The sequence below is a fragment of the Phyllostomus hastatus genome, unplaced genomic scaffold (genome assembly GCF_019186645.2).
Source record: "Phyllostomus hastatus isolate PE091 unplaced genomic scaffold, TTU_PhHast_1.1 phas_contig_210, whole genome shotgun sequence".
NCBI classification, from domain to species: domain Eukaryota; kingdom Metazoa; phylum Chordata; class Mammalia; order Chiroptera; family Phyllostomidae; genus Phyllostomus; species Phyllostomus hastatus.
The window spans coordinates 334,564-341,233 of NW_025333737.1; positions in this window are offsets into that span (position 1 = coordinate 334,564).

The following is a 6,670-nucleotide window of genomic DNA, read 5'->3' on the forward strand; positions in this document are numbered from 1 at the left end:
CCTGACCCTGGCTGAGGCTGAGCCTTCTCTGTGTCACCCAGGGATCCACGAGGAGAGCAGAGCCAATGTCTAGGTGAGATAAGCCCTTCTCGCATCACAGCCCCCATGAAGAAGAGGGGCAATCCCCAATCATACCCTCTTTCACTCCATATGTTAGAGGGAGTGGGAAATCGGCCAGAAGCAAAGCCCAGGCGCACACTCCCAGCCCCCACATACACAGTGCCCGCCCCAGCCTGCCACACTCAGGGCTGCTGAGACCGCTGAGTAATAACCAGCCTGGTCGAAGTGTCCAGCCACTGGGATGCAGAGGCCAAGGTATTGGCACCCTTGGGACAGACAGTGCTGTCCAGTCTAACTTGGACCACAGTAGTGGCCTAGGGTCCTTGCTCCACCTGCCCCTGTCCCTACCCTCCCCAGTCTCTGTGTCTCCCCTCCAGGGTGTGTAACTCAGTGTACCCTGTCAACCCCCTTTCACAGTGTGACTGGGTGAGGAGGCCTCTCTCTCTCAGCTGTACTCACTGGAAGGGCTCAGAGGACTGTGGAAAGGAGGGAAAGGGTGCCTTTCTGGAGGTTCCCACCCAAGCCCTCATCTTTACAACCACACTTTTGGGGTGAACAGGGTGACTTTGTCATGTTGATTCTTCTACAGAGATGGTGAAATACTTTAGCCACCTGCCCACTAAAAGCCATAGCTGTCCCCACCTGGCCTCCCCCAGCTCTATAGCAATAGCCCTCTTCCTTCTCCCTCCGGAACCCAAGGTGTCCATCTGGAGACCCCTACCAAACCCCCACCCCAGGGATCCTCAGGTGACCCGCCTGCCTCTCCCGAAGTGACCCTGATTGGCACCTCCCAACTCCTGTCCCTCTTCCAACAACTAGAGGTAATGACAGTTCACTGTCTGTGGGGTGCTTGGAGATCCCCCAGATGAAAGGCTCTAAGTGCTAGGGCGGCTGACTCAACTCTCCGCCTGGGAAAGGAAATAAGACAACCCTTCCCACTCCACTCAGCAAGCTGGGGCAGATACAGGATCCAATTTTAACAGACATTCCCTTTTCCCATCCCTCTCCTGGACTAGAGACTCCCCTCTACCCCTCTGCCCTGCCCCAGGTTTGGAACAAAACCCTCAGGGAGCAGAATGGGACTGGAGACAGTGGCCTGCCCTCAGCTTCTGGCGCCCCCTCCCTTCCCCTAGCGTGGGGGACCCCCCCACCAAACTAAGCTTGGAATGCTTAGGTGACAAGAAGGGAAAGGACTGTTTCTTCATCCCTCTTCTTTGCACAGATCCCATTGGGAGAGGAGCGTGTTGACATGATGATCAGGGGCCCTGGTTGGAGCTCCAGCCACACTCCAAGTGTAGACAGACCCAGGAAGGAGAGCTGCAGGTAGGGACCAGTGGGCAATACCGTGTGAGGGTCTGTGCCCCTGTCTCCCCATATCCCACCCGCAGTAGCCTGCAGTTTGGGAAACCAGTCCAGGGCTGTTAGGGGGTAGCTCTTCCCCACATAAGCTGCAGAATGAAGGCTGCCTTTGTGGAGAGGAAGGAGGCCTAGGGGTGTGGAGCACCTCTTCAGTGCAGAGAGCCGGGGATCTCTGAGCACTTGCTCATGGTGGTGCCAGCCTTGAATGGGAGATGGGCAGGGCAGGGCAGAGGCATCCTGCTCCAAATTCTCTGTTGGCTGTGCTTTTTAATCCAATGCTTTTCAGAGTGTATTCACTCACCCACAGAAATAGAGCCCTGTGCTTTAGGGGTGATTGTCATATGCCTTATTCTTAATAAAATATCTGAAAAATCCACAAGCCAGACTTCTTTGTGGGCACCCCACCCCACCCCTGTCCCCACAGGTGTCCAGGAGGATATGGAGGAGATAGTGGTTTGGGAGTCAGCCAGTGGGTTGGGTGAGATTGGAAGCTGAGACTCTATAGAGTACACTCAGTGGATATTTCTCCCACTGGAGAAATATCTGGATATAGGGAAGAAAGCACTCATCTAAGATGTCCAGATGCTCGGGCCAGCCCTGTCCCTCTCTCCATGCTACCCCAATTCAAGTGAACAAATGAGACCTTATGTCAGAGGCTCCCGGCCAGGTTTGAGAAGGATAGACTGGAAGTGCCCCATACCTGGGATTGACCACTGTCCTGGCCCGGAAGGAATCCTTGCATCTGTCATCTCTGGCCATGGTGGTCCTCTTCCCTGACACCCAGCGCCATCTGATCCAGCCGCAAGAAGCCCAGCACCCCACGGGGGAGCCCTGTGCTTCTCCTCCACTAGGGCGGTTGTCCCGGGACTGCAGCTGGACAGCTCGGCACATCCAGCACCCATGAGAACTCCGGCCTGCTCGTTTCAGTGTCAGTCTGTGTTGCAGGAGGCTCTGGGGCAGTGATTTGCAACCCCTGGGCCTTGAGAGTTTTGAAAACATGCACTACCTGACTAGTTAGTCAGGTGCACTGACCTCTTTTTCCTTAGTTTGTCAAATTAAAAAATGACGACAACCCACACAATAATAGCTGTCCAATGTGAATTAATCAAAATTATACCTATCTTTAAAATATTTTATTTATTTATTTTTAGAGAGGGAGAGGGAGGGAGAAAGAGGGAGAGAAACATCAATGTGTGGTTGCCTCTCACGTACCCCCTACTGGGGACCTGGCCTGCGACCCAGGCATGTGCCCTGACTGGGAATCAAACTGGTGACCCTTTGGTTCTCTGGCAGGCACTCAATCCACTGAGCCACACCAGCCAGGGCAAAATTATACCTATTTTTTGTCAGACTGGCAAACATATATATATATTTTTGGTGTGCCACAGAATTTTAGGAATTAGCTTATATGTGCCATGAGATGAAAAAGGTTGAAAATCACTGCTCCAGGAGAAAAGGCTGCAGGGGACATACTAGTTTTGCCTATAACCCTTCTGATAATAGGACCCATTTCTTCCTTTCGGGCAACTACCCTTCTCCCATCTCAGGCCATGTGTTGGGAGCTTTGACCCCACATGTAACTGAAGTCAGGTGGGTCACACTGATGGGATTGACTCATGACTCAGTCTGAGCCAATGAGAGTTGATCTCAAAACTTTTACTGGAACCATTCATTCAATATGCCAAGTTAGGAGCTAGAGGCCCAGCAGGGAACAAAACAGAACTATTGAGAAAGTCAAACTCTTAGACAGCAAAAACGGCAGAATATCAGCTTGGAGTTCCGGAAGGCTGTTTGCTACCACAAAACATAGGGCTTGCTGAGTATAAAGCTTCACAAAAGAAGCAGAGTCAGTTGAGATGGAGACATTTCCTAAGAATTAAGCCACCTGGATCCAGCTATGCCTACAGCCCATATACCCTTGCCCTTTTCAGATATATAGACCAATAAGTCCCCTCCCCCACTTTTGTATTGAAATGGTCAGCATTAATTTGTGGGGTTTTCCTGATTTTTATTTTAAATAATTTTAGAATTAGGAGAAAATTGCAATAACAATACAGAGTTCCTATATGTCCCTCACCCAACTTTCTCTTAATGTTAACATCTTACTTTATCATAGCACAATTATCAAAACTGAGACATTAACATTGGTACATGACAACTAAACCACAGACCTTATTTGAATTTCATCAGTTTCTGCACTCAAGTCCTCTTTCTGTGCCAATATCCCACCCAGGATCCTTTGCATTTAGTAATTTGCTCTTGGTCTCCTCACTCTGTGACACACTTTTTAAAGCCATTTTGAGTTGAGTTTTAGTACCTTGCCAATCTCGAGTCCTGTTGATGTCCAAGAACAATCAGTGGAAGAAAAACAAGAGGACACCAACAATAAAATCAATTGAATAAAATATTCATGGAGCTCTGGGGAGGGGTGACTACTTCCAGCTGCCAGGACTGAGAAGGATTTTACCAGGCACAATAGTATCTAAATTTGACTTCACAGACATGGGATGGCTCCCACATCTGTCCCCAGGATACTGCTCTCAGGGAAGCTGGCATACAGAAAAGGTAAGTAGCTTGCTCAAGGTCACATAGTGAAGAAGTCAGAGATGGGGCTAGACTTGAAGTCACATGCCCAGTGCGTTCAGGTGGAGCAGGCAGGCAGACCCACACTGTCCCCTCTCAGTTCAGTTCCTTGCTTCAACCTCTGGGAATCAGGTGTGAACCCAGGATGGGCTGGGACCAGACTTGTTCTTGGCCTTTTATTTCCTGGGGCAACTAGAACAGGAAAGGCCTAGCCCTGGATAAGCACTGGCCCAGGACCTTTGGGTCCCATGTATAATCTAAAAAAAAAAACAAAGGGAGAGAACACAGGGAAGGGAGAGAAGGAATTGGCCTTAGGGTCCCTCCACAGACCCCTGGAGGTGCTCTGCTGCGCCCAGCCGGTATCACAGTGTGTGGTGAAGATGTGCTAAGTCAGCGTCAGATAGCTCAGACATCCTCTATACAACCACCTCATTTCACAGATCAGGAGACTGAGGCTCAGGGCATCTCGCTGATTTTTACCCCTTCCCTCCTGGCAGTTCTGCCCACACAGGTTTGGGGGTGAAGGAGGTGGAGCACTTCCTTCCTTGTAGGTCCCTAGAGTAAGGCCAGTGAGGTAGGGGGGCTCCCTCCTGCTACCCAGAGAGTTGGGAATTCTGAAAAGGTGGAGGGAAATAGGAATGCCCAACTGAGCAGGTGCATTCATCATAACAATAATTAGGGAGGTAGGAGGCTTTAAGCAAGCTAATTACATAGGCTAGATTTAAGCCTTGATAAACCTCCCTCTTAGCATCTTTACCCAGGGTCCCTAAAGATGGGAAACTGAGGTGCTGGGAGTACCACCCAGGCAGCCCTGCAGTCCCTGGTGGGGACTATGTAACAAGAGCCTGCTAGGGAAGGGAAGAGGACCCATGGAAGTCAAGTTACAGGTTCTAAGGTGTCTGGAACCACTTAGTCACCAGTACCCATGCTGACCAGTGGACACTCACAGTCCCTGACCATAAGGAGGACGGGGAGGAAGGCCAGTGTCTTTCCAGGATTCAGCCTCGTGGGTCTCAGCCAGGTGTTGTAAAAATGGTCTGAAGCTTAGGATTCAAGGGTCAAAGCATACAGTACTCAAAGGGGATATCTGTGCAGAAAGCCCAATAATTATAAATAACAATGGAGATCAAAGGTGAAAGGCTGGGCTGCTAGAAACACTTCCCCCTTAGCACCCTGTGGAGCCCTTGAAAGGACTGCTTGGCACTCCTTACACCCTGCTCATCCATTCAGTCAGCAAGCAAGCATTAAACACCGATAGTACATCTGAGAAGATGCTGGGGATACCCAGATAAAGAGGGTGTGGTCCTTGTCTTCAAGAAGTTCCCCGGCATATCAGCTGGACTCATCACTTGAGAACCAAACATCCCAGTTTGGCCAAGACAGTCTCGGTTTGTGCCTGTTGATCCAATGTCATTGTTAATAGTATCCACTTTCACTCTCAGAAGTGTCCTGGTTTGGATGATAAATTATGTGGTCACCTTAACCATAGCACAATATATAGGCAATGGTAGAAATAGTCAGGGAAAGTGGTGGGAATAGTTGCTGTCATGAAAATACATTGATGAAGGTAGCTTGAATGCAAGAAACAATCTGTTCACTGTGTGATCAGAGGTGAGACCACCTGCCCATACATAAAGTGGTCAGATGATGACTTCTTATGTGTATCTTTCTCCCAATCCTCAAGCCTTTTGCCCCCAGTGTTAAAACTCCGTTGCTTCTGGTTATGAGTACTATTACCAACATGAAGGAGGCTTCCAATTTCAATTTCAGCAACACAAGACTTGGTACAATTTTCCAAATTTCTTGAGTTCCATGAATACAAACCAAGTACCCGTCAGTCAAGAAACTGGTTAAGCCCTGGCTGGTATGGCTCAGTGGACTGAGTGCCAGCCTGCAAATCAAGAGGTCGCTGGTTCAATTCCCAGTCAGGGCACATCCTTGGGTTTCAGGCCAGGTCCCCAATTGGGGGCGCTTCAGAGGCAACCACACATTGATGTTTCTCTCTCTGTCTTCTCTTTCCCTTCCCCTCTCTCTAAAAATAAATAAATAAAATCATTTAAAAAGTCTTAAAACTCTCTAAAATGGAATGAGAAAGCTCTTTGTGTACTGATAATGGAACAATCTCCAGAATATATTAAATTAAAAAAAATCAGGGTAGATTCCTGGCCAGGTAGCTGAATTGGTTAGAGCATCATCCCCATATGCTAATGTTGCAGGTTCAATCCCCAGTCAAGGCACATACAAAAATCAATCAATGAATACATAAATAAGTGGACAACAAATTAAGGTTTCTCTCTCTCTCTTTTTCTTTCTCTCTAAAATCAATAAAAAAAATTTTTCACAAAACAAATCAGGGTGAAGAAGCGCAGGTACAGTATGTTACCATAGTATAACTCAAGGGATATATATAAATGTATGTACACACACACACACACACACACACACACACATAAAAATACACTCTTCTTATTGATTTGAAAGAGAGAGAGGAAGGGGAAAGGAGAGAAAGAGAGAGAGAAACATCAATTTGTTGTTTCACTCCTTTATGCATTCACTGGTTGATTCCTGAATGTGCCCTGACCAGGGATGGAACCTGCAACCTTGGAATATTGGGACAATGCTCTAACCAACCAAGCTGCCCAGCCAGGGCCATACACATACACTTTTA